Source organism: Paramormyrops kingsleyae, chromosome 25 (assembly GCF_048594095.1).
Source record: "Paramormyrops kingsleyae isolate MSU_618 chromosome 25, PKINGS_0.4, whole genome shotgun sequence".
Lineage (NCBI taxonomy): Eukaryota > Metazoa > Chordata > Actinopteri > Osteoglossiformes > Mormyridae > Paramormyrops > Paramormyrops kingsleyae.
The window spans coordinates 11,259,885-11,284,237 of NC_132821.1; the positions used below are offsets into that span (position 1 = coordinate 11,259,885).

General features: G+C 41.6%; 1 long non-coding RNA gene across 9 annotated transcripts; it reads right to left on the minus strand.

Moving 5' to 3' along the window:
- Positions 1-282: 282 nt before the first annotated feature.
- On the minus strand, positions 283-11,355 carry LOC140582886 (uncharacterized). Of its 9 annotated transcripts, none has more exons than XR_011985689.1 (7): positions 10,434-10,507; positions 10,058-10,175; positions 4,572-4,767; positions 4,242-4,334; positions 4,005-4,160; positions 1,569-3,851; positions 283-1,383 (listed from the first exon to the last, which is right to left on the minus strand). It is a non-coding gene; the product is annotated as an uncharacterized lncRNA (long non-coding RNA). The 9 variants fall into 9 exon arrangements; XR_011985693.1 differs by lacking the exon at positions 283-1,383 and having other exon boundaries at positions 1,390-1,617; positions 3,811-3,851; XR_011985692.1 differs by lacking the exon at positions 283-1,383 and adding an exon at positions 6,141-6,227 and having other exon boundaries at positions 1,390-3,851; positions 10,397-10,488.
- Positions 11,356-24,353: the final 12,998 nt, after the last annotated feature.

Genomic DNA, 24,353 nt, shown 5'->3' on the forward strand with positions numbered 1-24,353 from the left:
CTCTGAAGCACACATTACTGCTTCACAGCAGCTGCTCCTTCTTGATTTCATAATTTAGATTATTAGCTCATTTAAAAATGGTTCATAGTTATCACTTGTATCACATGTACTGATAAATTATAAAGATTATTTTATTAAAAAATTGTTCATGCTTATCACGTTTGAATTATACATTTTTAAAAGTAGTTTGTATTTATCAAATTGCAAGTAATGCAATTGTTAATTATAAATTCAAAAATATTGCGAACTTATTGTACTGGAACACAAGACCAGGACAGAATATTCCGAGCTACCAAGTTTATTTGGGATGAGACAGAGAGAGGTCAGAGGTCATAGCGAGGTCTTTCCAGGAGTCCGTCGGTAGGTATCGCCTGAAGCCAAAACATGTCCAGATGCCGTAGTCGAGAGGGATTCCATGGGTCGAAGAGCCAGGGAGTCTGTCCGAGGACGCAGACACACGAAGGGGAGAGATCCACGAGGGGAGTCATGGGGAGGGCGGACGGGAAGGAGGGCAGGCAGGAGGTGCGGGTAACTAAGGGAGGACCAGAGAGACGTAACGTAACTGCGGGAAAGGCAGAGTTAGATGCTCAGTAGTGGCATGCCAACAATACCTCGCACCGACCTGTTGCCGGTGCGGGGCTCAAATAGGGAGTCCCATCATTCGTGGGCAGGACCGGCTGTTGTTGCTGATGTCAGAAGTGGGCGTGACCGGGTGTGTGTGGCACTTATCAGCTGTAGTCTTGATTGTGACTGTCAATAGTGACCAGATTTTTTTTCCACTCAGAGTATTATATTGAAGCCTTAAAGGCTGCAAAAGTCCTGGACTGCTCTTTTCCTTGGCACAACTTGGTGGAGGGAGACAAGCTGTACCAGTTCTCAGCCAGCTCTTCATCAAGTATGGTGCTGAATCACATAAACTTGGACGAGCAAGGATTGTACCAGTGCCATTTACTGGACAGCAACAAGAAGGTTTTGACCAGCTTGAAATACCGACTGACTGGTGAGGTTTCCATCCAGTTTATATTGAAACTGCATTTGGCCCAGTTTTAAAGCAGTGGTTGTCCAACAGTAGTGTCCCCTCTGTTTCTTCTCAGTCAAACCTTCAGCCCCCACCTTCACCACACCTGCACCCACGCCTCCCACGCTTCTGCCCAACAGTGGCAGCATCACTAAGCTTCCCAAAGAGTTGCTTGCTGCATTTGTTGCTGCAGTGATTGCTTTCCACAGGACAGTAAAAGATCATCCGACTCCCAGTCAGAGCAGTTTCATCCCTGAGTGAGCAGCAAACTCTAAGAACAGCGTGTAGGATTCTGCAGGACCCTCCCATGCTCTGTTCCCGGAGACTGAGTGGCTCCCCTCAGGACGACGGGTCCGCTGTCCCAACTGCAGGACACAGAGGACCAAAAAAAAGAAAACTTTATGCAAAATTACATCAGTTTTACAAGCACAAGTACTGACTGTATATTTATGACTACTTAATTATTTTTTAACATACAAAAATTCACTAACTGTAAATTTAGAAATTGTTTAATACTAAATGTGAATTCAATGAAAAATTATACACAAACTTCATAAATATTTTGCTTCCCAACGTGCTGTTTAATTCCCAAGAGGCATCTGCAAACAAAAAGACCAAGAAACAAACATAAATTTCAGGGCTTCTTTAAGTTTCAAAAAGTTAAATTTAAGACTAAAATCTTTTTAGACCTCTTTGGGGACAATGTAAGACATTTCACATCCATACTGGCAAAAAAGTATGAAGGATATGAAACTAAAATAATCTGAAGTTTTAATCAAATTTGATTTGTAGGTGACATGAGGGAAAGGTGGGTGATTAACCGACGTTCAATCATTTCAGGAGAATGAGGTAATAGTTATTTTATGTTGTCCAACTCCTGTTTCTAAAAGGGTTTATGCGGGTGCTTAAGTCTTAAAAAATCTTATTTTTATAGTTCTTAATGTATTGAGCATGTCTTATGAACATGCTTTTTAATGTTATGTAAACTTTACCTCTATAATGTTGCATTAAATAATGTGACACCTGTGAGCTAATTCAGGCAGCCACACTTGAGTCCTGCACTGCATTCACATGGCACTTCCTCTCATTGAAACATAAATCTAGCGCATTAACCATGGCAGCAAGGCAGAGCACTGGTGTTGCTTTGACACCCGGGCCCAAGATGACGGTGCATTTTGCAGGTCCAGAATACAATTTACTGTAGGCTTTGTGTAAGTTTCGCTCAGCGTCATCAAGGAGCTGCATGACCCAGCTACAGACAGCCGTTTAGGAAATGTATTTTGTACGGTTATACTGTAACATTATATCTTGCCATACAAATGTGCTGCAGCTGCACTCAGGGTGCACTGTTATTGTAGCAGGGTATGACATTAAATGCTAAATGTCCTTTTCCTTTTGGAGGTTAGCAGCTATTGCTCAGAAAATACGATTCCACATACTAACTATGTTGTGAACACGAGTCAAGCCTCTGATACAATATAAGCAGTATATTGGCACAGTAATGATGCAGTTTTATTTACATTTTAAATTATTTAAATTAAAAAAAGGTTACAATTAGGGATGAGCGAGTACAGCATTATCTGTATCTGTAAACCATATGAATTATCTGTATCTGTACTCGGAATGGGCGGGGCCTAACCCGGAAGTGGGCGGGGTTTGACCTGGAAGTGGGTCGGGTTGTCTTTAAATGGGTGGGGCTTTAACCGGTATGTTATTTTAAGCATGCAATTGATATGGGTTGATCAGAAATTGTTATATTTATTGCTGATTAGAAAACTATTTACATGACAGCATCAGCATTGAGCTTCAGATCAGTGGTTTTGATCACGATAACAAACGAACTATATACAGAACAAGTTTTGCAACAATGAATACAACACATGCGGTTGCAATTATGAAGTAAAATGTAATGAACAAGAGTTTTCATCTAAACATAACTTTCTTTTTTTAACTTTTAATTTTTTTATGATCAGTGTGATTTCTTTTTTTTTGGTTCTTTTTTATTTTTTTTATTTCCACACCAGATATGTGTGTGTGTGTGAGTGAGTGAGTGAGTGAGTAAGAGACAGACAGAGAGAGAGAGAAAGAGAGAGGGGGGGGGAGTGTGTGTGTGTGTGTGTGTAGCTTAATTTGTAATATTAATTATACCACAACTACCTTTATTTTTTTTTATAAAATACAGCAAGAAAGTGTCAGACACTCAGTGCGTGAAGTAAAAAAAACTGGCTAGAGCCAGCTGACGGTTTAAAAAAGAAAAAAAAAACTCCGACAGGCAGAGACGCGAGTCGCATTCTACAAACAAACCTGAAGCTGAAGAAACCCTAAACGTTAACGGAAAAAAACCCGCGATCCTGAGTGACTGAGGGAGCGACAGAGAGAGAGAGAGAGCGCTGTTCTCTTCTCTTCTCAGTGTTCTGTGTGTGAGTGAGCAGAGCGGGACACAGCAACACAATAAATCTGTATGTGTGTAGGGGAGGGGCGCTGTGACTAGTCTATCACAGAACGCAGACACAGTCAGCTACCCAATGAGAATTTTTATTCAATCCGAGCACAGATATTGACTTGTATTACTCGTATGATACTCGTACTCGTCAAAAGTGCTTTATCCGTACCGGATACTCGTTTCAGCCGAGTATCCGGCTCAACTCTAGTTACAATACCATGGTTTGCTTAGCATGCGAGTTTCTTGAATCTTTAAGCCACTCCTCCAACTCCTCAACTTCAGACATGGTGTCTGTCGCCATACGTGCAGTGAGATTACTAATGGCAGCAGCGAGCTGCATCTGCTGTACCTTGATATGTTCCAACAGTGTTAGGATGTGCAGTTGAGCGGCTACAAAGAGTTGGGAAAGTATTTAATTAAAATTGTTGATTTAGGTTTATTACATATATATTCATAATGTGGTCAGAAGGACAATATTATCTACCAAGTTCTTTTAAACATCGTTTAGTCACAGACTCAGTTTTCAAATTGAAAGAATTTTACCAGAGCAAGGAATAGGTCCAGTGCCTGTCCTCCCCAGTCTAAACCTGGGGTTAAATGAATGGTCCTGATGTTCATCAGAAAGGGGTGTAGCAGAGACCTGGCTCATAGAGCTTGAGGGCATGTGAGAGATGGGGGTGACAACTGCAGGCACTGGAGCTGGAGAGAGGCAAGTAGAATGCATGCAAGTGATCGCTTTGATGAGCAAAGCTTTATAAAGTAATCATAAAAGTATAGTACCTGTGTAACGACCGTGTTCAGAATGTCTAATGGAGAAGTGGTGCAGAGGACTGGAAGGCATGCCAAATGTCGTAATGGGGGCAGGTGGTACAGCTGTGAAAAATGACAATGATTAGAAATAAACAACCATATAAAAGAATTCACTATCATAGCAGTAAATTAAACAAGTTTCAATGACTCATCTGGCTGAGCTCTGCTAAGCACATGTAGTTACAGTAACTGTCAGTCCTTCGGAACTAAGCTGACTGAATAGTTATATTAATGTTTAATAGGTGGATATTAGCATAACCGGTGCTTACAGAATGATTCAACGAAAACAAAGGAACATACTCGTAAAACAAGGATATTCAGTATGCCTCAGGTTTAGCAGAGGTCCAGTAGAGGTCTGGCAAGCTGAATCAGACGGTATGTCAGGAGTAGGTGGAGGAATAGGTGGTGCTGGTGCAGAGGAGATACTGTATTGCTGCATCTCCTCTTTTTACCCACTTCTAGTTCATTGTCTGAGTCTGTATCACCAAAAACTTGCCTAACAAACAAAACAAATCACAGTCAAGCGTAGTCAATATTTTGGCATGAGTAAAAACAGTCAAAACCGACAGAGACTCCTTGTATCAGACTTGTTCAGTTTGTTTAAACTACATCAATAAACTGCATTAAAATGAGTAAGAATTGCTTAAATTCAACCAGACACTAAACATTCAATTAGTCTACACTATAGATCTTATCAATGAATCCCTGTGTCATTTGACCTTTGAAGTTGTGCAGGACTAATAGCCACACTACAAACTACCTTTTACTTAATTATTTGATAATTATGGAATATTACCATAGCAGCACAACACCTAGTATGTGCTCTCTCTTGCCTTTCCATAATCACCTGATCAGAATTCACAAAATATCAATAAATGCAAACTCACACGTAAGAAATGCTTAAATGTATCACTTTACACAAAGTACACAAGCAGTTGCATTTTGTGGCATAATCTGATCCTTTAAGTAATGCTGTTTTCATGCATGCAAACTCCAACAGCAAGGCTACAACCTTACCTGCTGTTGTGTCTTACAAAGCACATTGTTTACACACTGAGCTCAAGTTGAACTATTATTTCACTTTGGTCACTATACTAGCTAAGTAGTTTATTAAGCAGAGTACATTTTTAAGATTCCATTTCAGCAATAATTTACACTGCTGTCCTTTTCTTTGAAAAGAAACTAATGCCAAATGTAAAAAAAAATAGTACAAGTGTTCCAACTCAACCAAGTACTGACTTAAATTTATGTAAATTAAGGAATACATTATTGACACAGCAACAGGCATTTGTATACATCAAATAAGCAAATCTTGGTGAATCAAATTGATAATTAGAATTTTAATTATGGTCATTATGCAGTCTGTATATTTCAGAACCCAGTTGGGTTGAATTTTGTCTCTACAAGAGACAAGCCAGTCCCTGGTTCCTCACATTTTTGTACAGCTCTGTTTATGCATTCATCACTAGTATAATTTGGCCACCAAGTGACACCATCCTCAAACCATGACTCAGCTATAACATTAGCAGTCTTGGTATCCAGAAATTCAACGACTAAAAACATCTGAAAAAGAAATTGTTATACATTTAAATACACAATCCATAAAATATTACTACCCTTTTTGACACTTTTGAATCTATGGTAAACATTTTCCTTCAATAGTCATTTCATGTCTTTACATTCTGTGATGAATTCTATTACAAGCAGAGTCTGCCTTTTGTTGCAGGGGTGTACAAGATTGAAATACAAGTGCGCAAATCTCTGCGCGGGTGCACAGATCAATTTCACACCACCACAGAATTCTGTCATAATAATCAATGCATATAGCCTACTGTGGCGATAGAATGTATTTGAGTTGCCAGTACTAACCTGACCACTAGGTGTCAGTAGTCACACTCACGGGGATTGTTTTATCAGGAGGAAAAGACTGAAGTTGCGGCTGCTCGAGTTCGGGTCCTGAAAATATAATAAACTCTGTGTTGCTACAAAAACGGTTTTCTTAAATTTAATAAGAAACATTACATGGGAAAAAGAATGAGACTTTTGAAAGGTATGTTTTCCGTTCTCTTCTGCAGCAACAGGGGGAGACTTTTGACAGTTTCTTAATGGATTTAAAGTTGAAAGCAAAAACATGCAACTTCAGACAGTTGCAGGACTCTGATTCGAGACCAAATTGTGTTTGGCATCACTGATAAAAAAGTAAGGGAGAGGCTCTTGAGAGAGACGGAGCTTACCTTGAATGGTGCTATGCGTATATGTCATGCCAGTGAAATAGCACTTCAGCATGCTAAAACATTTTATGAAACTGCAAAGACAAGTGGAATTGACAGTTCAGCTGTAGCTGCAGTAACAGGGAAGATGCAGAGATGTGTGATGAGTAAAATGAAGCAACAAAAGGAGAAAGAACTGTTTAATTGCCAGAGATGTAGTAGAAGACACCTCCCAAAGCAGTGTCCAGCTTATGGCAAAGTCTGTGCTAAATGTAAAGGGCAGAATCATTTTGCCAAACAGTGCTTTTCCAAAGCCAAACAGGGTCAAAAGGAGCGTGTCCATGCAGTGGAGGAAACAGATCTCAGTGACAAATTTTTTATTGGCCTGGTGGAGCAGGATGATTCCAGTCAGGAAATAACAGAACAGACTGATGTAAATACTGTTGCGCAGGACAAGTGGATGACAGCTCTGGAAATTATCGTGTCACTCAAGCTAGATACAGTGAAGTGTGTAGTCAATCTGATTTCAGAGCCTGATGTCAGAGCAATAAAAATTAAGCCACGAATAGGCCCAAAAACAGTGCGACTCAAAGCCTATAATGGACAGCACATCCCAACAAAAGGAACATGCAGACTACAGGTAAAAATGAGAAACAAAATACATCACCTCAAGTTTGTGGTTGTTCCAGGTGGACATGATTCTGTGTTGGGAGACAAGGCATGTGAAGACCTAGGTCTGGTGAAAAGAGTATAACTCATAAATAGTGGAGAGACAAAGGACACTGTGAAAAATATAGTGGCACAGTTTCCAGACATCTTTGAAGGATTTGGAGTATTACCCTTCACCTACAAAATACAGTTGAAAAAAGATGCACAGCCAGTATTCCTTGCCCCAAGAAGGGTTCCTGCACCTCTTCGTGAGAAACTGAGACAAGAATTGGAGAGAATGACATCGATGGGAGTCATCGAAAAAGTGGAAGAGCCTACTGAGTGGGTCAATTCAATGGTGTGTGTGAAAAAAGCAAATGGTGCGCTACGCGTGTGTATGGATCCAAAGGACTTAAATTCCAACATTCAGAGAGAACATTATCAAATTCCGACACGAGAAGAAATCATAAGCGAGATGGCAGGAGCCAAGTTCTTTACAAAGCTGGACGCATCCCAAGGCTTTTGGCAGCTGAAACTACATAAGGGCAGCACAAGGTATTGCACATTTAACACGCCCTTTGGCCGATACTCCTTTTTAAGGATGCCATTTGGAATTTCCTCCGCTCCTGAAGTGTTTCACAGAACTATGGAACACATAATTGAGGGCATTGAGGATGTGCGTGTTTATGTGGATGATATTGTACTGTGGGGCTCCATGATAGAACAGCACAACAAAAGGCTCATGGATGTCCTAAAGTCACAGACGCAAAGCTCAAGCAAATTGTAGTGGAGACTGAGAAAGACAGTTGCTTGCAGCAGGTCATTACGCATCTGAATGATGGCTGGTCTAGAGGAGAATGTGCCCAGTACTACAATATCAGAACAGAGCTGAGTGTGGTCAAAGGACTTCTGCTGAGACAGAACAGGGTCATCATCCCAGAGTCACTGCATCAAGAGATGTTGAAAAGGCTACATGAGGGCCACCTTGGAGCAGAAAAATGTAAAAGAAGGGCTAGAACTGCAATCTATTGGCCTGGAATAAACGGCGACATTCACAGGATGGTGTCAACCTGTGATACGTGTCTGAAGCATCGAGCTAAGCAACAGAAGGAGCCAATGATTGTCAATGACCCACCGGACGCACCATGGCAGAAAGTTGGGACTGACTTATTTTTCCTGGATGGACAAAACTACTTGCTTGTGATAGACTATCTGTCAAACTATCCAGAGATTGCGTTGCTTACCAGTGCATCTACTGTGGGTGTGATAACACAGATGAAGTCCATCTTTGCGAGACACGGCATCCCACAGGTTGTTTGTAGTGATAATGGGCCATGCTACAGTAGCAAAGACTTTCAGAGATTTGCTGAGGAGTATGGGTTTCAACATGTGACATCGAGCCCATTATATCCACAGTCGAATGGGAAAGCGGAGAAAGGAGTACACATTGTGCCGTTACTACTCAAGAAAGCAGGAGACAGTCGATCAGACCCTTATTTAGCTCTGCTGAATTACCGTGCTTCACCATTAGAACATGGTGTGTCTCCTGCGGAAATCCTGATGGGACGCAGATTACGAACCACACGTCCTTGCTTAGCAACACCAAAGAAGAACAAAAATCTAAAGAGGAAACAACAGCTCCTGAGACAGCGACAAAAGACAAATTATGACAAGACATCAAAAGGATTGGAACCACTCTCCAATAATGGCACAGTAAGACTTGGGGATTGCAGTATATGGTCTAGCAGAGCCACAATCCTAGAGGAGGTGAACCCGAGATCTTACACTGTCAGGACAGAAGATGGTCAAATCCTGTGAAGAAATCGGAGGAGTCAGTTGAAAACGAAAGAGACAGTGCTAGCGGATTTGTCTCCAGAGGACATTGACTGTGTAGAATCATCAAAAACCCCTGAACCGCTTCCAGTACTGGCTGACAAGGAACCAGCTGAAGCCATGCATTCACCTGTACTGCGAAGATCTAAACGCACAGTAAAGCCCCCTGATAGACTTGACCTGTAAATAGTGCCTAATCATAAAAGAGTCATTTGAGTTTAAAAAAAAAATGCGGTTTGTTGATTGTGACTGCTCAATAATTCTGGAGGCTGTCATTTTCTGTATTAAGTCTTACAATTTATACAGTGTTTGTTTAATGGTTATTCAATCGATACGTTTGCATAACTCCTTGGAATAACTTGTTCTTTACATCTAAAGGAAAGGGGATGTGGTGATAGAATGTATTTGAGTTGCCAGTATTAACCTGACCACTAGGTGTCAGTAGTCACACTCACGGGGATTGTTTTATCAAGAGGAAAAGACTGAAGTTGCGGCTGCTCGAGTTCGGGTCCTGAAAATATAATAAACTGTGTTGCTACAAAACGGTTTTCTTAAATTTACTGAGAAACATTACATGGGAAAAAGAATGAGACAGTAAGGTATATAAGCAAATAAACTTACTGCAATGAACTCCTCCGTGCACTGAGATTCTGACTTACTCATTAACGTTTAAACGTTTTTCCCCCAATTTGTATTGTATAATTGTCAGACAACAGTTTTACACGATGGTATTTCTACTCTTTCCAGATAGCTAGAATTACACAATAAGAATAAAAAAACAATACTTAAACTTGGATATGTGGCCGAACCTAGAATGGAGACAGTGTACGTGCTATTGAATGTCAAATGTTTCTGCACATTTTAAATCTACTAAACTCACCTGAAGAATACAATTAATTGAAATAAAAACATATTTCACAGTATATTAACTCTCAGTTGTCTTTTATTAACCGACCCACGCTTATTTTAGTAAGATCGCTATAGCTAACAGTCTCAGATGTTAAGATTAACTTAACAATTAACGACCCACCATAATCAAAAAGCTACTAGTTGTCTTCTAGCATATTTTGATCGCACTATGTGACTCGTACGTACCTCAATGAAGCGGTTTCCTCGGTTTTCCTCGACCGTAAGCTGTGGTGATCCTGTCAGATTCCAGAAAATGAAGCTTCGCGCGCTCGTCCCGCGGATCCGTCCCGCAGCTGCTTTGATTCTGCTGACATTATTGTATGGAGTCAGAATAGTGCCATATGTACTTGTATGTGTACTTTCCAATTTGCACCCGTAAAAAGAAATTTGCTCGCACTGAACACAATTTTCATTCGCAAAAAAAAATATTTTGCAAATACAAGTCAATATTTTTTGTAAATGCGAAACCAAACATCTTCATAAAAATATTTTTTACAAAGATAGAATGATTTTCAAGTACAAAACCTGTATTGCAAATCCAAGTCCTCTTGCAAATACCAACCTGCGAGTGCAAATTCACACTTGCGCATATAAATAATTTTGGCACTAACTTGTCTAGCTTTGCAGATAAACATTTGCTCGCATAGCCACCAATCAAATTAATTCATATTCTAGCCAATCATAAAGCTGCAGGTAAGGTAACAACCAATCCTGGCCTTCCAGTAAAAAAACATGCTGAAGAAGATGAAGGTGTATTTACGGGAAGATAGTAGTCAGAAGTGTGAATTTGCACTCGCAGGTTTTTCACATCTATTTCCCTAATATCATGGCATATTGATGCAACAAATCACTGATGAACATACAGCAGATTTCAGGATTTTTGGCCCGTGACGATCCTGTATGCTGCCGGTGTTCTGGTCAGTAAACTTTTTTTCTGATTCATAGAAAGCTATGAAACTGCAGGATTAGAAAGATGAAATGATAAACAATATGTCAATTTAGCTTTCAAACGCGTCACTTAATCCTTTGAAGTGGTTTTTGTATGTTGAAATCGAGTGTATTTTTCAACGTTTCCGGAAAAGGAAAATTCAAAACGGAGGACGAAGAGGGGTTCCCCATCTATGTTATCAGTGGGAATACCGCGGAATTCCGCAATGCGATACAATAAGAATGCGTATTTTCTGGGGTATACCCAGCGCTCAGATGACCCGATGGTGGAACAGGAATCTGGAACAAAAAAGGCGTCCATGTTGGTCGCGCTCTTCACATACCTACTATATCCCCTTTGCATGTTCACAACTGTATACAGCCAGAATAAACCAGTGAACTAAGAGGGTAGACCAAATGCAGACTCCTGTAGTGGTGGGCGGATCGATCCAAGTATCGATAATATGGATAATAATGTTGGTATTGATATTGATCGATACCAGTTCAATGAGATCGATACTTCAGTTTCAATCTCTCTCCCGAATGCACTGCGGCTGTCTGTGTTCGCGCTGCTGCTCTCAATTGCCGCTCCCGGCTGTCACGTGACTCAGCGGGCCAGGCTAGCAAACAGGCGCAGGCGGGCGGACACACACTATAATATTTATAATAAAGTATTATAATAGTGGGTGGCTGAGTCATGCTCGCAATAATGAAACAGCAGGGATAGTTCGGGGTTTAATCATCAGATGGCGTTTATTACACCCGCACTACTACAACGCACACACCGGCACTGCTCACCGTGCACGTCGCCCCGTTTACTACTCATACACATGGTTGGCGCACGCACACATACACACACACACACACACACACTACATACAACAATAAACATTAACCGCTATACATGACATAACACACAGCACATTTATAATCACACAAGGGATTACTGAGAACTATTTACAAGCTCCGCGCTGCAGTATTTATTTACATATAAACTTTGCCCAAATTCTGTCCTGGGTTTTACCTAATTAATAAAAAAAAAAATCACAAAAACACCTAAAGGTAATGAAAATTAATTCAGTTTTAGCAATTTGATGATGCATCCACCTTAATTATTAAGAAGTATCGATATCGGTATCGTATCGGCGATACTTTCCCTGTATTTACTTGGTATCGCATCGATACCAAATCTTGTAGTATCGCACACCACTACCGCGAACGTAACATTTTCCTTGGGTTTCACGTGTTTGCTGTTTGTGGGCCTATACGCCTTCTTGGGCCACTTCTGATTGGTGCATGAGCATGACTGGCGTGCGAGAAGCACGGCGCGTGATTGGTGAGAATGACTGTCAGGCAGGGAGCACAGCATGAATTTGTAAAACTATTCTTAGTTCTCACAGCAGTTTTAAAACCTGGGTCCGCCGTGCTGTATAATGTATATCCTAAATCGCAATTTTTGCGACTTGCTAATCGCGTTGTTTCAAATCGTGATTCCCAGGCCTGGCTCCAGGGGGGGGCCCAGTGGCCTGCGTCCAGGCAACGGAAGCCGTGGATCCAATATATTTCTCATCATTAGGGATCTCGTCTGGTTCCTCACCCAGGACCTGTTTGCCTTGGGTGACCCTACCAGGGGCATAAAACCCCAGGCAACTTAGCTCATGGGATCACTGGAACACGCAAAGCCCTCCACCACGATAAGGTGTCGGCTCCAGGAGAGGCAAATGGGAGTTTGCCTGTCCAGTCTACATGTGTTTTGTGGACGTGGAAAAGGCTTACGACCGGTTTCCCCGAGGTGCCCTGTGGGAGGTGCTTCAGGAGTATGTGGTTCATGGTCCACTATGGTGGACGATTTGGTCCCTGTTTGAATGGAGCAGAAGCTTGGTCCGCATTGCTGGTAATAAGTCTGACGTGTTCCCAGTGAAGGTTGGGCTCTCGTAATGTGGAAGCAAAATTGGACATTAGTAGGCCCGGGAGGGGAGGCATATTGGGTCTGTTATGTCTTAGGCCTTAGGCCAGAAGAGATTATTTTGAATACTGTGTGACCTCGCTTTGTGACAGCTGCCTGCAGTTGGCTCCGCAGAAGCTCGGACCTTGGAGAGGCAGACAGTGGAGCAAAGGGGGGGAGAAACCACTTGCAAGAAGAGACTCGAAGCCGCCCCAACTGGTGCACAAAGAGTTATAGCTTATTAAAGTAGTTGTAGTAGTCAATATAATATGTTACGCAATTGATTGCATCATGTTAATCATACTTATGTTAATCATACTAATCATATGTTAACCATGTATTTTCAGCGATTCAGGGACAATACGTCAATATGTTAATCATTTATCAATGGAACACCCAAACATTAACAGTGATTCAATATATAATATTATATATATTGAATAATATAGTGATTCATATAATTAATATCTATATACATATCTCAAGTAGAGTCTAGAAGCCGAGGCTGTCTCCAGTAAATTGCGTAAAATGGGTGAACTTTACCTTGCTATCAAGGTGAACCAATGGAGCAGGGGGGTATTCCAGAAAGCAGGTTATGTGACATACCCGGGTAAGTTTAAGGGTAAGTTAGTGGATAACCTCAACTTTCGGTTCCAAAAACGGAGGTTAACTTTCTGGGTATGTACGTAACCATAGCAGCTTACTCTCTGAAGATAACCTGCTACTGAGCAGGTTATGTTCCAGGGTCAGTTTGTTGCAGAAGGTTACTGAGCATGGCGTGCCCTTTTGATGACGATCCTGTGAACGTGGAGGCATAAATTATACAAGGTTTTTTTCGCCGGGAGAGAGTTATAAGACCGCGTATTGATGTCTTGTCATTTCCTAATGATTATTTGAAAAAGCGTTATCAGTTTTCAAAAGAATCGTTCATTTACTTAACATCTCTTGAAACCGCATATTGCAAATGTCACAAACCCAAACCGCGGGTCTGCGCTTAGCACAGAAAACATTCTGTGCATAGCACTTCGGTTTTTTGCGTCAGGGCATTTTTTGTACAATATGGGCGACGCAGAGCATGTGGGAAAGACAACTGTGTGTAGAGCCGTTCGCACAGTATGTCTGGTACTTAACGCTTCTTACACACGTTTATACAGTTCCCTGTCCATAAAGCTCTGCGTGTTACTAAAGAGGTATGGTAGGTTTGTCCTTTGTAGTAAAATCTATGATGCATATTTAATATATAGTCATACTATTTATATCTATAGCCTACATGTATTCATCCTGCACACACACACACTTGATACTTCCCTATATGACTTTCTATTTCAGGGTTTCCAAATGTAATTTGGAATACATGTAATACATGTATAGTGACAATAAAAGGCATTCATTCATTCATTCATAATTGGGTGCATTGATGGCACCTACATTCCTATTAAAGCTCCTTCAATAAATGAGGGAGACTATGTTGATAGATAGATAGATAGATAGATAGATAGATAGATGTTTTTATTGTCACTATACAAGTACAGCGAGATAGCGGAGGAAATCTATTCATAGTATCAATGTGCAGGTAACTTGATTTTGTATCCTTAATTTTTTGCCTTGTTAAAATCATCAAACTCATTACTTTTTTCCACTAACTATAGGTAATCATTACAGGACAGTACAATGCTGGTTACCACTGGTTGCCCTCAGATGGGGTGAGGGGAGGTGGTGGTGGGCTCCCGCCAGTTAGACGGGCTTCAGCCTTTTTTCTATTAGCTACATGACAGAAAGAATATACTAAATCGTGTTTAATAAATAGTTAAGTGATCGTGTAATCAATTACCTTTTTGCAGAATGTTTTTGTGTTTCATTTTGACTTGGCTCAAAGTTCTTCTGTCTCCAGAAGGATTACACCTTATTAAATAAGAAACCATATATTCCTAGTCGATACACATTGTTATTTTAACCTAAAGAAATGAATGGCAGGAAAAGTAAATGCTTTCATAGTGATTTAACAGTAAAAAGGATGCGGAAGGGTTATGTGTTTAATTATTTTGCATTATAATAAAAGGGGAGGCGATGTCAAATTTGCAATTTAATACACACGCATTTACTCTGTCCGTTATTTTTTGCCAAGCCAACTCTTTCTTTAGCCGATGCAGCCGTATTGCTTTTTTTCATTATTATTGGCTTGAATTCCTCATATGCGTGCATTAAAACTTCCAACTCCGCCTCTGTGAAGTATGCCGCTCTCTTTTTTTTCACTTTGATTTTCCATTCTGACTCGTGAAATCGGCGATCAATTGAAAACGTCTTTATGTATGCACGGTGCACGCGCATTAACTCTGGGTAACCAATAGGAGGTTGATTGAACTTACTCTTCTCAGGTGTTTTGGAACCGACATACTCATGGTATGCGGGTTTGGGGTATATCAACCCAGAGGTTAAGATTTACCAAATGGTAAGTTAACCAAGCTTTCTGGAATACCCCCCAGATCGCATTATTGATGGTACCACATAATTGTTCTAATCCGTACTGTTGTGACACAGACATGACATACAGTGACTACTAATATTAGCAGGATAGACTCAATGTATAATGTTCCGAATATTTTGGTATATTGCTCGGCATTACTGGTTCTTTAATACATTTATTTGAGTCACCCTGTTTGTTTACGTGACCTGATGTTTACGTGATCTCAGCCTAATTGTTACGTTGGCAGATTGTTGGGGGATGGGTAGCCCTGCATGTGCATCGCAGAGAAGTGCAAAACAGCAATCAAGGAAACAATAGCCCTAGGCTGGCAAGCCCAATCCAGGTATTTGTCCCCTCATCTCAGAAGCTGATGTTGACGGCTTGAGTAACTGACCTGCTTGATTCAAATGCTGATGACTCCCAGGCTGAGGAATTTGTAACTAAATAGTTGGATTAAAAATATTTGCATCATTGTAATTTGCTCACAACTACAGCTAACTTGCCTGTGTGGTCTGTTCCCTGTCCCTTGTTTTCTTCTGCTTATCACTTACTTTTAGTTGAATTTCCAGTTGTCATCTCCATTGTTTAGTGCTCAATGTCTTTGATAAATAACATCATATACACTCACCTAAAGGATTATTAGGAACACCATACTAATACGGTGTTTGACCCCCTTTCGCCTTCAGAACTGCCTTAATTCTACGTGGCATTGATTCAACAAGGTGCTCAAAGCATTCTTTAGAAATGTTGGCCCATGTTGATAGGATAGCATCTTGCAGTTGATGGAGATTTGTGGGATGCACATCCAGGGCATTAAGCTCCCGTTCCACCACATCCCAAAGATGCTTTTCTCAGACATGTCCTGGGAATTGTAGCTTTTATGGACGCTAGGTCGCTATACTTTATCAAAAAAATAACGTAACTACTGGAAAATCATTTGATTCAGAAATCAGCGACGCTATAGGCAAGCTACTAGAAAATGTAAGTAAACAAATAGCTTCGCTACATGGCTACCGCCCATCACTGACCGTACACCTCATCCAAAGCTACAGTGGTCACAGATGGGATCACTGCCCACTCTCTCCTTCATTGTTTGGCATCTTCATAGAACCACATGCGGCAGCAATACGACAGAAAAGTGAAATAAATGGAATTCATACCGATACCTCAACACAAAATAATCTGTGCAGATGATATCATGCTGTTTGTACAAAACTAGGGCTGCAACAACTAATCGATTAAAATCGATTATTAAAATAGTTGCCAACTAATTTAATAATCGATTAGTTGGGTCTACGTTATTACACACGCAAGTACAGTGGTTACCTCCTAATTTGGGAGCAGTAAGCTAACCAAAGCCGCGGTGGCAGTAAAGTACCATTAAGCTGGATGCCGATCGCCATAAAAGGAAAAAGGTGACGAGAACCAATGGCGTGCCTTGAGAAGCTTACGTGATGAATTCTGGGAGAATTGAAAAAAAAGTTTAAAAACTGCATCCCACAAATCTCCATCAACTCACCTAAAGGATTATTAGGAACACCATACTAATACGGTGTTTGACCCCCTTTCGCCTTCAGAACTGCCTTAATTCTAAGTGGCATTGATTCAACAAGGTGCTGAAAGCATTCTTTAGAAATGTTGGCCCATATTGATAGGATAGCATCTTGCAGTTGATGGAGATTTGTGGGATGTCAAAAGTCAAAGTTGCTCTTCTATCAGCTTGAATCAGTCGGCCCATTCTCCTCTGACCTCTAGCATCAACAAGGCATTTTTGCCCACAGGACTGCCGCATACTGGATGTTTTTCTCTTTGCACACCATTCTTTGTAAACCCTAGAAATGGTTGTGCGTGAAAATCCCAGTAACTGAGCAGATTGTGAAATACTCAGACCGGCCCATCTGGCACCAACAACCAGGCCACGCTCAAAATTGCTTAAATCACCTTTCTTTCCCATTCTGACATTCAGTTTGGAGTTCAGGAGATTGTCTTGACCAGGACCACACCCCTAAATGCATTGAAGCAACTGCCATGTGTTTGGTTGATTAGATAATTGCATTAATGAGAAATTGAACAGGTGTTCCTAGTAATCCTTTAGGTGAGTGTATATTCATATTTCATGTAGCAACCTAGCAGTCGAGACATGTTCTGGTAAATTGAGCAAAATGGGTGGATTTTACCTTGCTACCAAGGTGAACCAATAGAGCAGGAGAATTGTGTTTGTTATACGTTTGAGCCTGGTTTGTTGGTGTTTTGTGACCAATCAGAACTTAGAAGTCCTTATCTGGAATTGAGAATTATGGTTTATCAACTGGTTTCTCTTTGTGCTCGGGGTCCTTGGTACCTGGTGCCAGAGTGTGATGGGAGCGCTTTGCTGGATTGCTGGATAAAAGAGATACCTTTGCTCACCAAGTGAGAGGCCCTGAGTTTTATTCTAAGTGGCTCAACTAGAGTTATCAGAGAGGTTAATTTATAATTTTACTACCAGAATGCTACAATAGAAAAGGGCCTCTTCCCTAAACTTTTCCCACAAATAGGGACACATAGAATTGTCCAAATTGTCTTGGACATTGTTTTTTTTTTTTGATAAAACATTATGGGTTACGGTCATGTGCTCCACCACGCCTGGTCGCTGGAGATGCTTCAGAATAACCGTGGCCTCCAGGTAGTAGAGGACAAGGCAGCACTCTGCACACTCCAGGGGCATCTCCTCTGGATACACCTTGACACCAAGATTCAAGAGATTTATTTGTTACATACAGTACAACATGCAGTGAAATGTATCTCTGTGTCACCCTTATTTGGCTGTGCAAAAATAGAAATAGAAGAGAAAAAAAGAAAAAAGGTAAGAAGTAAAGTAGGAGTAAAAAGAGAAATTACATTATATAAATACTATGGAACCAAGATATAATCTAAAATATACAGTGCAATATATACAACCTAAAATCAAGAATCTAAAATACAGTGCAAAAATCTGAATATAGTGCAAATGTGCAGTATTTGTGCATTCAGTGCAAACATACATAGTGTACAGAAAGGCCAGAGTTAGTTTAAATTGAGAAGCGTTATGGCTTGGGGGAAAAAACTCTTCCTGAGTCTCTCAGTCCTGGACATCAGGCAACGGAACCGTCTGCCTGAGTTCAGCCTGCAGAATAGGCAGTTTGCGGGGTGTGAGGAGTCCTTAATTATCTTGGTACCTCTGGACCTGCAGTGTTTATTGTAGGTGTCCAGCAGGGAGGGCAGAGGAACTGGAACTAAACGGTCTAGGCCAACCCCTGAAAAACAACCCCATACCATTACCCCTCTTCCATCAAACTTGGCACAATCCAGTCAGACAGGTAACGTTTTCCTGGCATCTGCCAAACCCAGACTCATCCATCAGACTGCCAGACAGAGAAACTTGATTCGTCACTCCACAGAACACATTTCTACTGTTCTAGAGTCAAATGACATGCTGCTTTACACCACTTTATCCAATGCTTGACATTGCGTTTGGTGATGTGAGGCTTGCATGAAGCTGCTTGGCTATGGAAACCCATTCCATGAATCTTCTGGCATAAGACTTAATGCCAGAGAAAGTATGGAGCTCTGCAGTTATTGAGTCAACAAAACATTAGCGAATTTTCCGCACTATGCACCTTAGCACTCTGTCACTTTTGTTGTTCCTAAACACTTCCACATTTCAATAATACCACTTCCAGTTGACTCTGGAATATATAGCAGGAAAGGAATTTCACAAACTGACTTATTGCCATGGAGGTATCCTATGACAATAGCCTGCTTGAATTCACTGAGCTTTTCAGAACGACCCATTCTTTTACAAACGTTTGTAAACCTGAATGCATGGTTAGGTGATTGACTTTATGCACCCATGGCAATGGGTCTGAATGAAACACCTGTGATTGAAAGGTGTGTCCCAATACTTTTGTCCATATTGTGCATGTCAAAATGTATACATTCAGTATGTTTCGTGACTTCATTGCATTTCCCTCTGCAAAGATCAGTTTAATCTAAATGATGAAGTTAAAGACAGAGCTGAAAATTAGTTAAGTCATGACTTTGAAAGTTATCCTGACAAGGGATTCTGCAAAATCAGAGATGGAACTGCTGGTTGGGCTGGTCATCGCCTGCTTTTTCTAAGTGATGTAGGACTAAATGTAAAGTTTCAAACTGCTTAATGTATATTAGTCTGTTTTATAATGTTTAAACAAAAAGAACATTTAATGGGTTTGCATCTTATATCTCCTACAATGCGTTTTGCAGTTGATTCCTCCTTGATTTGGGTATAACGATAAATAACTGGCAAGAGAGACAGAGAGAAACTTTTGGGAAGTGTTATTGTTCAAAGTTAAACTGATTGTCCAAACCATTTTGGTTGTTAATTGTAAAAAGTTAATGTAAATCACCTATTACCCACTGTAATCCATTCTATACCCACCCCTGTAGACTTCACAGAGCATCACTGCCAACAAAATAAGAGGGTCACAATTAAAGAGGGTAAAAAATTCACGTAAAACTTGCCAATTCAGGTTTTCAGCACCATGGACAGCAACCTAATAACCTAAGGCCATTATTATGCTCATATTCACTGTTCATAATTCAATTTTTAGGGTCTACAAGAATATATGTACATGCTTCAATGTTCTAAAAGCACATATTTTTTCTCATAATATACATCTCTATTCACCCTCTGCCTGAAATGCTCCATTAGGGCTTTTAATCCCGCCTGGGTGATGAGCCTGCTGTGCCCTGATTGTTCAGCGTACCCTACATACCCCTACAGATAGATCCTTGCAGGTAGGCAGCCAATTAGGATTGTGTTACGAGGTGGATGTGTTGGCGCCCACTCCTGGGTTATTCCCTGCCCTGTGATGGGCTGGTGACCATAACACCTTAACTGTTGATGGTAGTTTGGCTTGACGGCAAAAACCCTGGAAACCTTCATGTCTGTGCTTCCTTCCAGGTCTCCCTTTTAGCCAGGCTGTCATAGTTACTTCAGTACTGCCGGAGGTTAGGTTAGATGTAGGGCAATAACTCTTCTCCATCTTCTCTTTTCCGAGCTGATCGCGAGCCGACACTACACCGCTTGAACCCTCACCTGGACTCCTTGGAGATAACTACATGAAACCAACTGGGACTTTAAAACTATATGGACTCAAATTAATATCAATGTTAATACAGTTTCATGCTCCCCGGTCGCCCAGAGGAGGATGGGATCCCTTTCCGAGTCTAGGTTCCTCTCAAGGTTTCTTCCTGCTAGAGGGAGTTTTTCCTTGCCACTGTCACCTCAGGCTTGCTTGCTGAGGTTCTGGCCGGTTAAACGTAAAGAGCTTTGTGACATTTTCATCGTTCTACTCGGATCAGATAAATTTTCTTATTCAATGAGCAAATACATTTTAAAAGCAGAAGTGTACATGTTATCTGGTATGATACAGAAACAGCCATAACATCCAACATGAGTTAAGACGACAATATTTATTTATTTTGTTTCTGGTACTGATGAGACATCTGAGACGGTTGCATCTTTCTCTCCATCAGCATTTCCAATTGTAACTGAAGAATCTTCATTTTAATATCATGCTCTTCCTGCAGATACTTTAGCTTTTGCTCATAAAATTCAATTGCCAGCCTTTCCTGGAAAGAGAGTCTTTGGTGAGCAGTACTGGCTGACACTGCCACCGTTGCTCCTGCAGATGTGAGCGGTGAATCAACTTGCAGGTCTTGAGTACTGTCCACATCATTTTGTCCTTGAAACAAGAAAAGTCCATATGTATGGTCAAATAAATGCAGATTGCATGAAGAGATATTTCATATCAGGTGACACAGAAGTAAATGAAAGTTTTAAAGTAGAGAAAGAAAAGGCAAAGTGAAATGTTCTCACATACTTGAGGTAGATGTGTGTGACACCTCATCTGAACCCTCTGGATGGTCGTCAGTTGAGATGTTCTCCAACATTGGCTGGCTCTCCGTTATTCCAGGCCGTGAATCATCCAACTGATCGGGTTCTTCATTTGCCTATAAATTGCAAATAAGACAACCTCAGTTCAGCTAATTCAGACTAGTATAGGTGATTTTAAATTGATCTTGTCTACCGCATGTCAGGACTCCATAGTGCAGTAATCAGTAATTAGTCATTCAGAAAGCCATTTTAAAACCATGATTAACTATTCCAGATTAAGGCCAACCCCTGACTTAATTTAAACCGTGTCTGGGAAACTGCCCCCTTAAGATTAAACTCAGTACCTTGATGCTGGTCTCTGGGACCTCAACGAGGACAGAACTCTCACGTCTGTTACCCACAGCTTCAGTGGCGTCTCCCTCACTGTCTGCCTCAGGTCCCACACCTGAAAACAATACTGCATGGTGAGAACAGGCATTTGTTCCACTTTTCTTTACCTCCTTCCTCAGCTTAGCCCATGGGCACAGGCTAGTCACTCAGTGGAAAGGTGTGTGATCTACAGGTGATGCAGTAGGCCTACCTGTCTCAGTCTCTGCAGCTGGGCTGCAGAAATCATCGTCAGCAGGAGGGCTGCATGCTTCCAGGCACTGATGCAGAGTGTGGTCCAATGAGAGAAAATTCTGGACAATACTTCTCACAAAGTACTGCCCAGCAAACTTCCACTCAGACCCTGCTTTCACGATGGCATTTGGTGCGTCATATTTGACAAAGCACCTTTTTCTGCCCTTTGTGATGGTGAACTCGATACACCGTGTAACGCCCCCCTGCTCATAAAAGACCTCCACACGGTAGACTACTCTCTTAACCTTGCACATTTTGGTGACTAAAAGAAGTTTGCAGTTAATGCGTGTTGCAGAAAATGTCAAACTGAGATGATCGTCCGACAACGATCAAATTTCTACTCTGGGTTCTAGAACTTACACACGTAAGCAACTGTTTATGCACGTAAACAACAGCTTATGCACGTAAACTACTGTTCCAAGATCTTCTTGGAAACGGACTGGAACTGAATGGAAGAATGTCACTTTGTAGACGAGCATTTCTAGCATTCAAATACAGACCACTAATGGTAGGCCTTTTACAGTGTCTACTTTCAATATTTATTTGGGCTTTCTGTCTCTCCCCACATAAATTCATAACTGACCTCCCTGCCCCCCCAGTCCCTAGTTTAAACATTCCTCAACTATTCTGCACATACGCCTCCCCAATACACTGGTTCCCCTATGGTTCAGGTGTAACCCGTCCGGCTTGAACAGGTCCCACCTGTTCCAGAAGGTCTTCCAGTGCCCCATAAACCTGAACCCCTCTTTCCTACACCACCATTTTAGCCACACATTTAATCCTCTTATCTCAGCTAACTTAGCCTGACTTGCACGTGGCACGGGAAGTATTCCAGACAACACCACCGTGGATGTTCTGCTTCTAAGCTTATCCACGACTTCTATAAATGTATCTTGCAGAATAGCCCTCCTGCCCTTTCCTATGTCATTGGTGCCAACATGCACCACGACCACTGGATCCACCCCGGCTGGGGCCAAAAGCCTGTCCACTCGATCTGGAAGGTCCCCTACCTGGGCACCAGGCAGGCAAGACACCGTACGGGACCCTCTATCACGGGTGCACTCTTATAATTGAATCCCCTACTACCACAACCTCCCTCCTACTGGGGTTAGGCGGCTCCTTGGTGCCCAAGGGCTCACCTGCCTCCCCAGTCTCTTCCGGCTCTAAAGCTGGAAGCACCTGAAAGCGGTTAGACACCGTTACTTCAGGTGATGCCACCTCTGTGAATTGTGTACGCCCTTTTCTTCGCATACGACCTACGTTCACCCAGCTCTCTCGACCTACCTGTTCACCATTCTCCCCCCTCCCCGCTTGTGACGTACACACAGTCTCCCTAGAAGGCGTATTAACTCTCTCCTTTAACTCATTGTTATGTTGGATGAGAGCCAGTCACTCCTCTAGGTCACGAACCTGGACCATGAGTGAGTCAACTAACCTACATCTCTCGCAGACGAAGTCCGACTGGACGCAAGCATCCAGAAGGGCAAACATCTTGCAAACACAACACTGAGCTGGCCCCATAATTACCTAACTCACTATGTCCCCGTCCTTTACTCCCAGCCCAGTATATTAATATAGAGTATTTAAACTTTTAGTTGATCTAATTAACGTATAGTTAAAACAAAGTGCCGAGTACACTAAAACACTAAATTAACACTTGCGTTAAATCGGTACTTTATTATAAATTATCCGGCAGCGTCAGCGATAACAACCTTTAAATTAAATTTTTAAAATAACCAAATTAACAATTACTTACCCGAGACTAACTTCCTGCTGAACCACGTTTAGCTAAACTAAAGCGAAGTTGCTCTAGGGAGGCCAAAAAACCACAAAAAAAACCCCTCTCAAAGCAGGCTACTGCCGGAGCAGGAAAAAAAGTGGAAAATGTCCTCCCGGCCCTGACCGGCGACCGAGCAAAGCTCAGGAGCAACTGTCCTTTTAGAGTTAATGTTACCGATGTTCGATAATATTACCCGCGGGTGTTTGATGCGAAGGACGCAGACAGAAACGCCACTCGCGCCCGCAGCTGTCGGTAACACTCACGTTGTCAATTAACAAGGACAGACAAGTACACACGTAAAAATAAAAGTTAAAAATGAAACAACAACAACAACCACCCACGTAACCGTGCTGGCACACAAACACTCAAATATACTTTACAGATAATTCAAATCAAATCAACCGCTTCAACAGGCGCACAACACAACACAAGTGCACACAGCGACTACACCACTCCCGCACAGTACAGCAATCCCAGCAGCCTCTACAGCAATCCCAGAAAATTGAAAGAATTTTACCAGAGCAAGGAATAGGTCCAGTGCCTGTCCTCCCCAGTCTAAACCTGGGGTTAAATGAATGGTCTTGATGTTCATCAGAATGAGGTGTAGCAGAGACCTGGCTCATAGAGCTTGAGGGCATGTGAGAGATGGGGGTGACAACTGCAGGCACTGGAGCTGGAGAGAGGCAAGTAGAATGCATGCAAGTGATCGCTTTGATGAGCAAAGCTTTATAAAGTAATCATAAAAGTATAGTACCTGTGTAACGACCGTGTTCAGAATGTCTAATGGAGAAGTGGTGCAGAGGACTGGAAGGCATGCCAAATGTCGTAATGGGGGCAGGTGGTGCAGCT